Genomic DNA, 16,967 nt, shown 5'->3' on the forward strand with positions numbered 1-16,967 from the left:
GGATTTGGAGAGAGGTGGATGGAAGACAGAAGGCATCCACCTAAAAAAATTGAATACTAAATATAGGTTAAAATGGTAATTATGTTTAATATGGGTTAAATGCTATATATAATGAAAAATAATAGCAAAAATAATTTGTTACCTACTGATTTAAGTGCTAAGCTGGTTAATACTACTTAATACTAACTAATTATTAGTTAAGTACGGATTAAATGCTAAGGGTTAAAATTGTGCTAAAAAAGTGCTAAGCTGGTTAATACATCTTCAATACTAGTTAACCCCTTTCCGGAACATTTTTTTCTGGAAAATGTGCAGTAACAGATCAACATTTTTTATTTTACAAATTAAAAGTATGCATCATGCGAATACTCATTGAATAGTTTCTTTTGTATTTTTTATTAATTTTTTCATAGAAAATACATGGAAGTAATTAACCCATTTGGGCTATCCCAAGTTATCTCGTGTACTGCAAAAAGTGTGCAAATTATACAGATTTTTTTAATAAAATTAGCGCTTGAGTTAAATGAAAGGCACAGAAAAAGTCTTCATTACTCATTATATAAATAAATTTAAAAAATCAAGCGGAACGTACAAGCAGTAATCACAAACTAACTACATTCTGACATATGGCTGCCGCAAGTGGACAGTCGAGGTAAGTATCGCTTATGGGCGGCAGTTCACGAGGGCACCGAAATATTTTTCGATATTGTTTTTGTGAATTATTTTCGTGGGTTCAGTGTTCTGCTTTTAGGATGACAAATTATATTTTGCTTACTGGCGGCACAGAAATGCATTCTACTGTTATGACATTGCTGTACAATATAAGTAAAACTAAAGCCCGTCTTTTTTTTTTTTTTTTTTTTATGAGAACCCCAAACACGAGAGGTATTAGAACCTATAGTACTTAGTACCGTGCTTGGGTTGGAGGTTGAGAAGACGAAAGAAGATATTTGTTGACATTGGACTTGAACTTCTGTAGATTGTGATTTTCAGGAAATACGTATGAAGGAAGGTTGTTCTAGAAAACGGCAGTTGAATGAATAAATGAGGAAGATGAAAAGTTGGTTCTGTGGGTTTGAAGTTGGACAGTAAATGGATGTTGGCTGGTGGCGGCACGTGTTCGGACTGTTTTGAAAGAGAGAGCGGAAATTATAGAAGCCAATTCAGAAGAACAGTGCCCATGGAAGTATCTGTAGAAGAGGCATGCAGCAGAAACAGTACGTCTATGAAAAAGCGAGTGGAGGGACTCTGTTAGAGATGAATCATTAATTAACCTAACTGCCCTCTTCTGAATGGAATCAAGAAGCCTGAGAGAGGTATTGTTCCCACCACCCCAGATGTGGGAACAATATTCCATGGCAGGGCGGATTTGCGATTTATGCAGAGTGAGCAGCTGTTTCGAAGAAAAGTAATGCCGAGAGCGAAAGAGAAAACCAAGTTTTTTAGATGCAGAAGAAGCAATAATTGTAACGTGCTTGTGCCAAGAGCAATTAGATCAGGGTAATCCCCAAAAGAGATATATCATTTTGCCTAGAAATCTGAGTGTCACTAAAGATAAGCATAGGAGCAGAAGAATCCTTTTTGCGAGATATAAGACAAGACTGAGTTTTAGAAGGGTTGAAATCAACTAAGTTGTCTTTGCCCCACTGGAGAATTACCTGAAGATCGGCATTTAAGGAATTGGCAGCAGATTTTCGAGAAATTGAAGCTGATTGAGCAGGACAAGGTTTCTCATTATGGAAAGTTGAATGCAATGTGCTATCATCGGCAAAACTATGGATAGGATTTCCAGTCAATGGAAGGTCATTGATATACAAGAGGAAAAAAGTGGGGGGAAAGAACTGAACCTTGGGGGACACCGGCATTAGTGGAGACAGAGAGCCATCTACCATCACCCTCAGTGAGCGATCAGAGAGAAAACTGGATAACCAATTACTAAAAAGAGTTGGCAAACCATAAGATGGAAGCTTGTTTAGAAGACCTTTATGCCAAACACGATCAAAAGCCTTTGAGATGTCAAGAGCAACTACTTGTGTTTCACCGAACCTTTCCATTGAATTAGTCCATAAATGGGTAACATAAGCGAGAATATCACCAGTGGATCGACACTGACGGAATCCATACTGGCGATCGTTGATCAGACGGAAGGTTTCTAGGTAGTTTAAGAGTTGGCAGTTAATTGATTTCTCCATTACTTTAGAAAGAGTAGAAGTAATTGCAATGGGACAATAATTGGATGGGAGGGATTTGTCACCCTTTTTAGGAACTGGCTGGATATGAGCAAATTTCCAAGCAGAAGGAAAAACACCTTTGGAATAAGAAAGTGAAAAAAGCCGGCAAAGAATAGGAGTAAGTTCAGGAGCACAAGTTTTGAGAACAAGTGGAGAAATACCATCAGGACCTGGAGCTTTCTTAGCATCAAGATTCATCAAAATCCTTCTGATATCCTTTTGACGGAAGACCACAGGAGGCATTGAATGGAGCGTGTTAGGAATGGTGGGAGGTGTTTTACCAAGATCATTAATACATGAGCTGGAAGAAAAATGGGATGCTAGCAGGTCAGCTTTATCCTTGGCTGAAGTGACAACAGAACCATTTGTTTGGACAGAGATGGGAGCAGAGATGGGCAAAAGTTGCGGCCAATAGCTTTGGCAAGAGACCAGAATGCTCGGCTACCATTAGGGCAAGAAGCAAGTTTTCTACTCTTAGCCTGTTCAAACTCTAGATTGGACTGATTAATAACTGCTTTACAATTGTTGCGAGCTTTGGTATAGGCAGAAAATGAAACTGAAGAATTAGAAACAAGCCAATTACGATATGCAACATTCTTCTCTTGGACAGCCTTAGCACATTTATTGGAAAACCAAGGTTTAGATAAAGGACGAGATTTTAAAGTGGAGTGTGGGATAAAGGATTCCATTCCTGCAAGAATAATTTCACTGACACGATCTGAGCAAACGTTGACATCAGAAGTTTTGAAACAGTAATCAGACCAAGGAAAAGAAGAAAAGAAGTCTCGCAGGTCATCCCATTTTGCATTCTTGTAATGCCAAACAATACGAGGTTGGGAATAGCCATGAGATAAAGGTTCCATTGGAGAAGAGACAATCACCAAGTTGTGATCTGAAGTGCCTAAAGGACCTCTCACGTCGACCTTGTACTTAGAAGGGTTGTTTGTAGAAAAAGATCAAGCGTATTGGCTGTATGATTAGGATTGTCCGGTATTCTTGTAGGTAAATGAACAAGCTGTGCTAGGTCATTAGTAATTGCAAAAGTCTCAGCATCTCGACCTGCTGTGTCGGTGTGACTAGAAAATGGAAGCCAGCTGGAGTTGTGAACATTAAAATCACCAAAGAAAATTACCTCACTGTTAGGAAAGTTAGACTGGATAAAGTCAAGTTGCAAAGAGAGGAAGTCAAAGAGCTCCAAGTGATTAGTGGAGTTGGGAGAACGGTAGAGACAACAGATGAATTTGACACAATGAGGTAGAGAGATTTTAAGCCAGAGAAGATCAAAGAGAGGAGATTCCAAATTGCCAAGTCTCTGACAGGGAATATCAGAACGGACATATGCACAAGTACCACCTTTGAGGCGAAAGGAATCATACAGCAAATAATTTGGACATCTGAGATGAGAAGTAGTTGAATCAACTGATAACTGAGATTCAGTCAGAAAAAGGACATGGGTTTTGGAAGACTGCAAGTGGAAATGGACATCGTTGAGATTGGAATTAAGACCACGTATATTTGTGAAATGAATTAGGAAGTCCTTGGGAGGTTTAGATCTTTTCGCAGAAATAAGCTTGCTCTATTATTTTGACAATTCATGGTGTATTCAATAGTAAGAAAAAGTGGGTGGGACATGCTGTATGAAGTAATGAAATTTTTGGATATGGCGTACATGTGGTAAGAATATACCCAGATCCTTGACATAACGTGGCCTCGACAATGCTCCCCGCATACACACTACTTGGACTCCCTCCAGTCACTATCTGGCAGAGTAGTGGTAGCAAGATTATACACTAGCTGATCCGGAAGCCTCCTAGAGAGTTACCAATAGGTTTGGTCCGGTGTACTATCTAGCGGCCGGCCTGCGAACACCGTTTTAGAGCTGTACCCTTGAAATGTAAGGAATATTGGATCTCGCCACGACAGTCATCATAACCTCAAAAATCATCAATCATACTGCATGATGGAAGAGATAGGGAAGGGTTGGCTGGAACTTAGCTGTAGAGACTAAACATGGGTTCCACCACCTCAAGCCTCCAATAAGCAAAGTGGTGGTATTTCACCGGTTGATGAGTCATCTACCACCTAGTACTGCCTGGTAACATAGAGGGGCGGCATTCCTCCATGTGGTGTGAGCGCCACACCTCTACCCCTGCTTACGTTGGTTCACACCTGGGTGGTCACCCACCATGTACTTGTGCATGGAGGTTATACCCAGGATTACTAACAGTCCCACCATCGTGAAGGTGCAAGCAGAGGATTTGACTGTCATAGACCGTCCGGACTTCGCCGAAATTGGGTCCACTTGACTTAAGTGTCACCCGAATATCAGTTCCATCAGCGTTTTAGACTCCCAGGTAGCAAGAACAGCTTGTCTGGCATATCTGAGAGAATGTCTGTGACAACCTCAAGGACCAAGTGTGTTTGCTGCCAAGTGTGAGAAAATTTGGGGATTTACCTGCCTAATGCAAAATTATCCAGATAAATGCCAGAAAAAATATGTTTCTGTCCTAAATTTGGAGGTATTATTGTATCCCGAGATATCTCGGGATAATCCATGAAGGGGTTTATTACTAGTTAGTTGCAGTTAAATGCTAAGTTACAGAGGGAAAAACCTTTGTCATTTGACATCCTTTGCGTGTTCAGGCTGTTGTTTCCTATCAGTCCATCTCTGGTTTCTGTTTATTGTGTAATTTGCCTAACTAGTTGAGTTTTGGATACCAGTCTATGTGTACTGTTTCTGCTTTTGGTCACTTCATGTATATATGTAGAAAACTAACTGTAGTTGTCCTTGTCCGTGAGAAGTTGTTTTTCATCTTCCCTGAGGAGAGAACCTATTCTTGTTATTAGTTGTTATTAGTTTACGTGTTCTGTCCTTTTAGTTAATGCAGCTGTAGAGAATATGGTCCCCATGTTTTTTCTCCACAGGAATGTCTAGGGTCCTCTACCAGTCCTAGAGAGTGCAAGTTCTTGTTGAATGGTCTGTGACCTGTTATGTAGGTCATATTTGAGGCCTGGAACAAAGCATGGTTGTTGTTTAGTTGTCAGGCCATCCACTTGCGGAACGAATCAGTATGTTCTTCCTAACCGGTTGGTATCCCACATTTCTGCCATATTTCTTTAACTTTTTTTTCATAATTTCTCTTTTTTCTGTCTTTGGATCTCTTATGAGGTGTATTATTATTATTTCTAAAAAGCTTGCTGATATCTGTCTCCTCGGGCAGTAAGGGAATCCTCTGTAGGTTACTGCCAGGTCCAGTGGTAAGATACCTGTTATGACTTGGAGGGCAGTGGTTGATGTTCCTTTAGGCTCTTGATATTGCCAAAAAAAGTATTTTTTTGGAGGGACCCTAACTTTCTCCTTACAATTACCTTGTCTGTTCGCTAGTACCATATGCTGGCTCCATAAGTTACAACTATCCATAAGTTATTAATGGTTAATAGTGTTATTAACCATTGGAAGAAAGATTGATCTGTATAGGGTTACCAGTGCCTTTTCTCCCGAGTCCCCAGTCAGATTACGTTACTCTCCTGATCATGTCTATAAAATTTCCTATTTTTGTTTTGATGTACAGAATGTGTTGATGAAAAATTAGCTTGCTGTTCACTGTGAGCCTGAGCTGTGGCAACCTTGGTTACCAAGTTAACAACTAAATAGCTATAGAAAGTAAGCCTTGGAACAGTGTTTTAAATATAAAATAAATTTTCTGTTTGTACTCTGGGACGACCAAACGGTCAGAGGAATTCACAAGATAGACATAATACAAGAAACAGCACCGTATTCAGCAGTCACGGGCTTGAACCCCAGTCAATCAAGGCAGGTGTACTTATACACCCGCGCGCCTGACCACTAGGCTACAGCAGCCTCTTCATGGAAAGTTCAACCAGAATACTGCAGAAAAATAACTCAGATGAAAAGGGTGAGGGGGAAACCTGCAGTAAATGACTGAACCCTGACTGTTTGTGTGTCATTTATTGCAATTTGGTTGTAAGACTTCTATTCTTAACAATTTTTTTTTTTGTATAGAAAGAAATGGCAAAAAAAAAATGATGTATGTATATTTTATATAGGAGGGATTAGATTAATAAAAACAAACAGAAACAACAAAATATGGGATACTAGAAGTCTAAACTTAGAACAGAAATAGATAGATAAGAAAGAAGATTGCCAGAGAATTACTTTAAAATGCAATTAGAACAGCAAAATACTCCCTTGTATGAATAATAGCATAAGCCTAGCAAAAGAAGTATCTCTAAGCACTGAAGGGCAAGTATTAATTGTGGAAAATGTTGGTAATGATAAGTAAGAGTGTACCTCACATTACCATTATAGTTGCATATGTGAGAAAGAGATTTAATGGAGTAAAACAAGTTGAAAAAATATATACGTAATGATAAGTTGAAAGTAAATAGTGTTATGAACCTTGCTCCCAGTTTATCAAAATGATGGGTTTTGCACACCTGATAAGTGATCAACTTTGTTTTTTATTTATGGAAGAGTTTCTGGATTTTTTGAATTCCATTTGTAGTGTTACTAGTATATCATCTTTTAAGAAAAGATGGGAGTGACTATTAATTGTTTTTAAAAAACAAAAACCTGATAAGTGATCAACTTTGTTTTTTATTTATGGAAGAGTTTCTGGATTTTTTGAATTCCATTTGTAGTGTTACTAGTATATCATCTTTTAAGAAAAGATGGGAGTGACTATTAATTGTTTTTAAAAAACAAAAAATCAATTCTGCTGAAAAAAAAAAAAAAAAAGTTGAAACTATAAAATATAAATATGAAACTAATAGTCATCTCCCATTGTCGGTGCAAAAAATAGTTAAATGAAAAGTGTGTGTGTGTGTGTGTGTGTGTGTGTGTGTGTGTGTGTGTGTGTGTGTGTGTGTGTGTGTGTGTGTGTGTGTGTGTGTGTGTTGATTAGACTATAACGTATCATATAACAAGGTTTTCAGTAGTTTAACATTAAAAAAGAGCACTGAAAAACTTTTATTCACAACTAAAGCTTTTTACAAAAAGGATTTCAGAAAAAAAAAAAAAGAATAACCCTTTTTGAGGGTTCCTGCATGTTTTTTCTAATCCCTTGTTTTTGGCTCATTCTAGGAAACGCTAAAATTTTCCTACCAAAGCTGAGACTGCTTTATTTGGAAAGTTAGAGTGTAACTTGGTGTATTTCCTTGAACTAGAATGGCATGGACACTACTTCCTTTTTTTTTTTTTTTTTATCCATTGGGTTTTATTTGTTGCCATTTCTAGGAATGGATTAAATCAGTGGTTCTCAACCTAGGTACCTTGGCACTTTTGATGTGTCGCGATCCCTTTTCAAGGGGGTTGAGAAATTAGGTGCAAAAACACTAGAGTTCAGTGGCAATTACTATTTATGTGTGTCATGAATATGCATCTTTTAACTTCATTTTTTTTTTTTTTTTTATGTAAACCCCAAACACGAGAGGTATTAGAACCTATAGTACTTAACACCTTGTTTGGGTTGGAGGTTGAGAAGATGAAAGAAGATATTTGTTGACATTGGACGTGAGCTTCTGTAGGCTGTAATTTTCAGGAAATACGTATGAAGGAAGGTTGTTTCAGAAAACGGCAGTTGAATGAATAAACGAGGAAGATGAACTGTTGGTTCTGAGTTTGAAGTTCGACAACAAATGGATGTTGGCTGGTGGTGGCACGTGTTCGGACTGTTTTGAAAAAGAGAGTGGGAATTATAGAAGCCAATTCAGAAGAACAGTGCTGATGGAAATATCTATAGAAGAGGCATGAAGCAGAAACAGTACGTCTCTGAGACAGCGAGTGTAGAGACCCGATTAGAGATGAATCATTAATTAACCTAACTGCCCTCTTCTGAATGGAATCAAGAAGCCTGAGAGAGGTTTTGGGGGCACCACCCCAGATGACAGAAAAATATTCCACGGTACGGCAGATTTACGATTTGTGCAGAGTGAACAGTTGTTTGGATTTCTTTCAAACAGCTGTTCACTCTGCACAAATCACCGCGTAACACCGAGAGCAAAAGAAAAAACCAAGTTTTTAGATGAAGAGGAAGAAATATTTGTAATGTGCTTGTGCCAAGAGAGATTAGAAGTCATGGTAATCCCCAAAAGAGATATATCATTTTGCCTAGAAATTGGAGTTGCACCAAAGATAAGCATAGGAGCAGAAGAATCCTGTTTTGCAAGATATAAAACACGACTGAGTTTTAGAGGGTTTGAAATCAACTAAGTTGTCTTTGCCCCACTGGAGAATTACATGGAGATTGGTATTTAAGGAATTGGTAGCAGATTTTCGAGTTGAAGCTGAGTGAGCAAGGCAAGGTTTCTCAAAATGGAAAGTGGAATGAAATGTGCTATCATCGGCAAAACTGTGGATACGATTTCCAGCCAATGGAAGAAGGTCATTAATATACAAGAGGAAAAGAGTAGGGGAAAGAACTGAACCTTGGGGGACACCGGCATTAGTGGAGAAGTTAGAAGACAGAGAGCCATCTACCATCACCCTCATGAGCGATCAGAGAGAAAACTGAATAACCAATTACAAAAAACAGTTGGCAAACCATGAGATGGAAGCTTGTTTAGAAGACCTCTATGCCAAACACGATCGAAAGCCTTTGAGATGTCAAGAACAACTGCTTGTGTTTCACCAAAAGTTTTCCATTGAATTAGTCCATAAATGGAGAATATCACCAGTGGATCAACAGTGGCGGAATCCATACTGCCGATCGTCAATCAGACGGAAGGTTTCTAGGTAGTTTAAGAGTTGGCGGTTAATTGAATTCTCCATTACTTTAGAAAGAGTAGAAGTAATTGCAATGGGACAATAATTGGATGGGAGGGATTTGTCCCCTTTTTTAGGAACTGGCCGGATATGAGCAAATTTCCAAGCAGAAGGAAAAACACCTTCGGAATAAGAAAGTGAAAAAAGGAGGCAAAGAACAGGAGTAAGTTCTGGATCACCAGGTCCTGATGGTATTTCTCCACTTGTTCTCAAAACCGGTGAGAACACCGGTTTTGAGAACACCGGTTCTCAAAGAGTCGTCAAAATCCTTCTGATCACCTTTTGACGGAAGACCACAGGAGGTATTGAATGGAGCATGCTGGGAATGGTGGGAAGTGTTTTACCAAGATCATTAATACATGAGTTGGAAGAAAAATGGGATACTAGCATGTCAGCTTTATCCTTGGCTGAAGTGACAACAGAACCATCTGGTTTGGACAGAGGTGGGAGCAGAGATGGGCAAAAGTTGCGGCCAATAGCTTTGGTAAGAGACCAGAATGCTTGGCTACCATTAGGGCAAGAAGCAAGTTTTCTACTCTTAGCCTGTTCAAACTCTAGATTGGACTGATTAATAACTGCTTTACAATTGTTGCGAGCTTTGGTATAGGCAGAAAATGAAACTGAAGAATTAGAAACAAGCCAATTACGATATGCAACATTCTTCTCTTGGACAGCCTTAGCACATTTATTGGAAAACTAAGGTTTAGATAAAGGACGAGATTTTAAAGTGGAGTGTGGGATAAAGGATTCCATTCCTGCAAGAATAATTTCACTGACACGATCTGAGCAAACATTGACATCAGAAGTTTTGAAACAGTAATCCGACCAAGGAAAAGAAGAAAAGAAGTCTCTCAGGTCATCCCATTTTGCATTCTTGTAATGCCAAATAATACGAGGTTGGGAATCACCAAGTTGTGATCTGAGGTGCCTAAAGGACCTCTCACTTACAGTGTACTTAGAAAGGTTGTTTGTGAGAAAAAGATCAAGTGTGTTTGTTGGCTGTATGGTTAGGGTTGTCCAGTATTCTTGTAGGTAAATGAACAATCTGTGCGAGGTCATTAGTAATTGCAAAAGCCTCAGCATCTCGACCTGCCAGGTCGGTGTGACTAGAAAACGGAAGCCAACTGGAGTTGTGAACATTAAAATCACCAAGGAAAATTTCCTCACTGTTAGGAAAGGACTGGAGAAAGTCAAGTTGCAAAGAGAGGAAGTCAGAGCTCCAGGTGATTAGTGGAGTTGGGAGAACGGTAGAGACAACAGATGAATTTGACACAATGAGGTAGAGAGATTTTAAGCCAGAGAAGATCGAAAAGAGGAGATTCCAAATTACCAAGTCTCTGACAAGGAATATCGGAACGAACATATGCACAAGTACTACCTTTGAGGTGAAAGGAATCATACAGTGAATAATTTTAGCAACCGAGATGAGCAGTAGTTGAATCAACTGATAACTGAGATTCTGTCAGAAAAAGTACATGGGGTTTCGCAGACTGCAAGTGGAAATGGACATCGTTGAGATTAGAATTCAGACCAAGTATATTTTTAAAATGAATTAGGAAGTGTTTAAGAGGTTTAGATCTTTTTGCAGATAAGCTTACTCCATTAGTTTGACAATTTGAGGTGTATTCAATAGTAAGAAAAAGTGGGTGGGACATGCTATATGAAGTAATGAAATTTTTGGATATGGCATACACGTGGTAAGAATATACCCAGATCCTTGACATAACGTGGCCTCGAAAATGCCCCCCCCCCACACACACACTGCTCGAACTCCCTCCAGTCACACTCTGGCAGGGTAGAGGTAGCAAAATTATACACTAGCTGATCCGAAAGCCTCCTAGAGTTACCAATAGGTTCGGTCCGGTGTATTAACTAACTAGCGGCCGGCCTGCGAACACAGTTTTAGAGCTGTATCCTCGAAATGTAAGGAATATTTGATCTCACCACGATGTTCATCATAACCTCAAAAGTCATCAATCATACTGCATGATGGAAGAGATGGAGAAGGGTTGGCTGGAACTTAGCTCTGGAGACTAAACATCGGTTCCACCACTTCAATCCTGCAATAAGCAAAGTGGTGGTATTGCACCGGTTGATGAGAGTCATCCACCACCTAGTACTGCCTTGTAACACAGAGGGGTGGCATTCCTCCATGTGGTGTGGGCGCCACACCTCGACCCTGCTTACGTTGTTTCACACATGGGTGGTCACCCATCATGTGATTGTGCATGGAGGTTATACCCAGGATTAGTAAAAGTCCCACCATCGTGAAGGTGCAAGCAGAGGATTTGGCTGAGACAGACCTTCCGGACTTTGCAAATTGGGTCCACTCGACTTGAGTGTCACCTGAATATCAGTTCCATCAGTGTTTTAGACTCCCCAGGTAGCAAGTATAGCTTGTCTGGCATATCTGAGAGAATGTCTGTGACAACCTCAAGGATCTCTAGGACCTTTTATCACTCAAGTCACAACTTGAGTGACAAAAGATAAGGAACCACTGGATTAAACTAATAATGCCACTTGTGGGAAAGGGACAAACTACAACTGTACTCATTCAGTGCAATTGAAAATTTGGCGTGGCACCAGTGAAGCGCCACTCCAATTTTTAGGTAATACATGTGCCGCTCACCTATGTTTGTGTATCAGGTATAATATTATTAATGAAATACACCAACATACATTTTAATACTGGTCAACAACATTAGTTTTCTTGCATTAGTGAGTATGCATGTGCCAATGTGTTTTATTAAGTGTATTTGCAAATGCATAAATTGCCTACTGTATTTACCCCGTCCACATGCTTGAGAAACTTAAAGTTGGAAAGGGTCGTGTTGCATTTGTCCTGTTCTTTCATTCAATTACTTTGTGAAAACTGTAAAATATCACTTCAAAAATAGCTTGAGTAAAACTGAGTCTATACTTTAGGAAGGTAGAGAAAGTTTCATCCATTAATCATTAGCATAGGCACACAATGCAAGAAAGCAAGCTTATATAGCATCAGCCAAAAAAAACCCCCTTATTTCACCCATCCACTCGCTCCAAATGTTTGTCAAGTTCTGCATTGAATCTCTTTAAGCTGTCAACTTCTACAATGACAGATGGAAGTTTGTTCCAGCAATCAACCATCCGCTGGCTAAAAGCAAACTTCGGCACATCTATCCTACAACCATTTCCCTCAATTTATGCCCTCTCAGGTGATTATTCTGAGCAAGAGGAAGAATCCCATCAGCATTGAGCATGCTCAAACCATTCAAGGCTTTATACACCTCAATCAGATCACCTCACAGGTGCCTAGTCTCCAGACACTAATTTGCAAAACTTAAGCCTTTCTCCATAAGAGCAACCCTTTTTTCCATATGCATAAATTTTAACCAACAAAAAATGCACAACTTTCTTGCAAGTCACCTCACTAGTTCGGAGCAACCACTGCTGGGTTAAGATTTGAATAAAGAAGATAACCAGGGTAGAAGAGTTCATTGAATAGTAAATGCATTCCTTTGAATTATATGTATTACATAATAGTGTAATAAGAAGAATTTAATTGTTTTACATTTACAAATGCATAAATTTCTTACTCCTCTTCATGTCCATTTGGATGTAACAATTTGACTGCCATTGGATGAATTTTGATGGAATTTCAAATTTGTGCTTTATAGAAAGATTTATTGAGCATTTCTAAATTTAATTAAAATTGAAACCAACAGAAATTGGCTGAATTTTTAGCATAAAATTTTAAGTTATATCTATACATAAATGCAAGTAAATTTCAGATGTTTGATCGTTACTTGACAAGAAAATGTCAGATTGACACTGTTTTCAACATGTGTCCTGTTAGTTTCTGGAAAGGTTGTAGGATTATTCTGATTCCAAGAGCATATTTAGTTGGTCTCTGGTAAGCTTTTAAGACCAATTATAATATAATTCCATAGCCCTTTCCAATCCTCCCGAAATGAAATTATACAAATAATGAAAGTATGTTTTGGGTATTAATCTAGAAGAAAAAGTCAGATAGACATTAAATTTCATTGCATGTTTTGTTGGTCTCTATGGTGATTTTGGGTCTAGGTTTGATTTCAAATCCCCAGGTCCCCCTCCACAGAGGTGGACCTGGGGTTATGAGGGCTCTTCCGGATTTATCAGAAAAATTCTGATAAATCTGGAAGAGTCCTGATTCTTTTCAGAATTTCAGCACTTATTTAGAATATCTGGATCTTTGTACCAAATATCATGTAAATAGGTTAACCCATATGTTCTTTGAACCACTGTTTCCTCTATTCCCCCCCCCCCCTTTACACAGATCTCACCTCACAGCCATTCGTCATGAAGATCACTTGGTGAGTGTGTTGTTAACACTTAATGAGTATAATATAGAAGTTTAAGCTTTGAGATGTGTTACTTGGTAATTGAATACACATGATGTAACACAATGTATAGATGACCTGATTTGTTTTTTAGGCATGTTTACATATGTGTAAAGCATCTAATATCTTCACCATGCCTGTGTGATGAGGCACCAAATTTCATTAAAATCAGACCAGTAGAAATTCTGCATTTTTTTTTTTTTTTTTTAAAGAATTTCAAGTTATTTCTTATATATATAAATCAAGGTACATTTTGGACATCGGGCACTAATCTGTCAGGAAGATTCTGCCCAAAGTTTTCAGAATACAGACTTAGTACTGTTCATGTGTTGGAGGCTGAGAAGACAGAAGCTACTTGTTGATTATACTTGAATTTCTGTAGATTGTAACTGTCGGGAAATATGTGTGAAGGAAAGTTGTTCCAAAGAATAGAAGTAAAAGGAATAAATCATGAAGAGGTTCTTTTTTTTTTTTTTTTTTTTTCTTTTTTTTTTTTTTTTATGTGAACCGCAAACACGAGAAGTATTAGAACCTATAGTACTCAGTACCATGCTTGGGTTGGAGATTGAGAAGACGAAAGAAGATGTTTGTTGACATTGGACTTGAACTTCTGTAGATTGTAATTTTCAGGAAATACGTATGAAGGAAGGTTGTTCCAGAAAACGGCAGTTGAATCAATAAATGAGGAAGATGAAAAGTTGGTTCTGTGGGTTTGAAGTTGGACAGTAAATGGATGTTAGCTGGTGGCGGCACGTGTTCGTACTGTTTTGAAAGAGAGCGGGAATTATAGAAGCTAATTCAGAAGAACAGTGCCCATGGAAGTATCTGTAGAAGAGGCATGCAGCAGAAACAGTGCGTCTATGACACAGCGAGTGGAGAGACTCAGTTAGAGATGAATCATTAATTAACCTAACTGTCCCCTTCTGAATGGAATCAAGAAGCCTGAGAGAGGTTTTGGGGACACCACCCCAGATGTGGGAACAATATTCCATGGCAGGGTGGATTTGTAATTTATACAGAGTGAGTAGCTGTTTGGAAGAAAAGTGACGCCGAGAGCGAAAGAGAAAACCAAGTTTTTTAGATGCAGAAGAAGCAATAATTGTAACGTGCTTGTGCCAAGAGCAATTAGATCAGGGTAATCCCCAAAAGAGATATATCATTTTGCCTAGAAATTGGAGAGTCACTAAAGATAAGCATAGGAGCAGAAGAATCCTTTTTCCGAGATATAAGACAAGACTGAGTTATAGAAGGGTTGAAATCAACTAAGTTGTCTTTGCCCCACTGGAGAATTACCTGAAGATCGGCATTTAAGGAATTGGTAGCAGATTTTCGAGAAGTTGAAGCTGATTGAGCAGGACAAGGTTTCTCAAAATGGAAAGTGGAATGCAGATCGGCAAAACTATGGATAGGATTTCCAGTCAATGGAAGAAGGTCATTAATATACAAGAGGAAAGGAGTGGGAGGAAAGAACTGAACCTTGGGGGACACCGGCATTAGTGGGGAAGTTAGAAGACAGAGAGCCATCTACCATCACCCTCAGTGAGAGATCAGAGAGAAAACTGGATAAGCAATTACTAAAAACAGTTGGGAAACCATAAGATGAAAGCTTGTTTAGAAGACCTTTATGCCAAACACGATCAAAAGCCTTTGAGATGCCAAGAGCAACTACTTGTGTTTCACCGAACCTTTCCATTGAAGTAGTCCATAAATGGGTAACATAAGCCAGAATATCACCAGTGGATCGACACTGATGGAATCCATACTGGCGATCGTTGATCAGACGGAAGGTTTCTGGGTAGTTTAAGACTTTGCGGTTAATTGATTTCTCCATTACTTTAGAAAGAGTAGAAGTAATTGCAATGGGACGATAATTGGATGGGAGGGATTTGTCACCCTTTTTAGGAACTGGCTGGATATGAGAAAATTTCCAAGCAGAAGGAAAAAACACCTTTGGAATAAGAAAGTGAAAAAAGGCGGCAAAGAATAGGAGTAAGTTCAGGAGCACAGGTTTTGAGATCAAGTGGAGAAATATCATCAGGACCTGGAGCTTTCTTAGCATCAAGATTCATCAAAATCCTTCTGATATCCTTTTGATGGAAGACCACAGGAGGCATTGAATGGAGCGTGTTGGGAATGGTAGGAGGTGTTTTACCAAGATCATTAATACATGAGCTGAAAGAAAAATGGGATGCTAGCAGGTCAGCTTTATCCTTGGCTGAAGTGACAACAGAACCATCTGGTTTGGACAGAGGTGGGAGCAGAGATGGGCAAAAGTTGCGGCTAATAGCTTTGGTAAGAGACCAGAATGCTTGGCTACCATTAGGGCAAGAAGCAAGTTTTCTGCTCTTAGCCTGTTCAAACTCTAGTTTGGACTGATTAATAACTGCTTTACAATTGTTGCGAGCTTTGGTGTAGGCAGAAAATGAAACTGAAGAATTAGAAACAAGCCAATTAAGATATGCAACATTCTTCTCTTGAACAGCCTTAGCACATTTATTGGAAAACCAAGGTTTAGATAAAGGACAAGATTTTAAAGTGGAGTGTGGGATAAAGGATTCCATTCCTGCAAGAATAATTTCACTGACACGATCTGAGCAAACATTGACATCAGAAGTTTTGAAACAGTAATCCGACCAAGGAAAAGAAGTCTCGCAGGTCATCCCATTTTGCATTCTTGTAATGCCAAACAACACGAGGTTGGGAATAGCCATGAGGGCTCCATTGGAGAAGAGACAATCACCAAGTTGTGATCTGAAGTGCCTAAAGGACCTTTCACTTCGACCGTGTAGTTAGAAGGGTTGTTTGTGAGAAAAAGATCAAGCGTATTGGCTGTATGATTAGGATTGTCTGGTATTCTTGTAGGTAAATGAACAATCTGTGCTAGGTCTTTTATCTGCATATTCTTAATGCATGAGGAATAGTTGCTAATTATTAAATTTAGAATATTACTTTGCCCGTTTTCCTCCTTAACATGCTGCTGTAGAAAACAGTCATACAATAAATCCACAAAAGTGTTACTAGTGTGACCAACCCCCAGATCCAATCAGTATCTGGAAAGTTAAAATCACCCATTATAAGACATTCTGGTTTACCGACCCACACTCCTACTCTCATTTTTGTTTTCCCTGTGCTTATTTGTCATGCCAAACTGAGTCAACATTGCATTGGCCATCCATATTGACTGGATGCACTTAGTCAACCCATGTTGACTGGATGCACTGGATTGACTTAGATTTAATATGCTTCTTAACTAAGAGCATAACCCCCCCTCTCCCCATCAGTCCTTTTTTGTACATATTCTGCTTTCCATGTTCAAACTCTGTATAATTTGTTTGAATGACACCTGGTCTCCAGTATCCCTGCAGTGTCTGGATTTGATGACTTGATCAGTACTTCAAATTCAATAAATTTATGTTGATTGGTCAACCAAGCCTAATGAAAATTTATTAATTGTGTTTATAAAAGAAGTTATCTTTCCAGTTATCTTCCCATATTTGAATAATCTCTCTCTAAAATATGGTTTGGTAACCTTTCAGAGATGGTGTATTGGGTTCACTGTGGTTTGTGCTCGGGTGGCAAGTCGTGTCAGGG

General features: G+C 38.9%; 1 protein-coding gene across 4 annotated transcripts in view; it reads left to right on the forward strand.

Annotated features, from left to right (window-relative positions):
- Nucleotides 1-16,967, forward strand: part of c12.1 (spliceosome-associated protein CWC15) — a 274,176-nt gene that overhangs the window by 40,790 nt on the left and 216,419 nt on the right. The window lies entirely within an intron of this gene.

Source organism: Mastigoproctus giganteus, chromosome 7, assembly GCF_048544385.1.
Source record: "Mastigoproctus giganteus isolate SK-2022 chromosome 7, ASM4854438v1, whole genome shotgun sequence".
Classification (NCBI taxonomy): Eukaryota; Metazoa; Arthropoda; class Arachnida; order Uropygi; family Thelyphonidae; genus Mastigoproctus; species Mastigoproctus giganteus.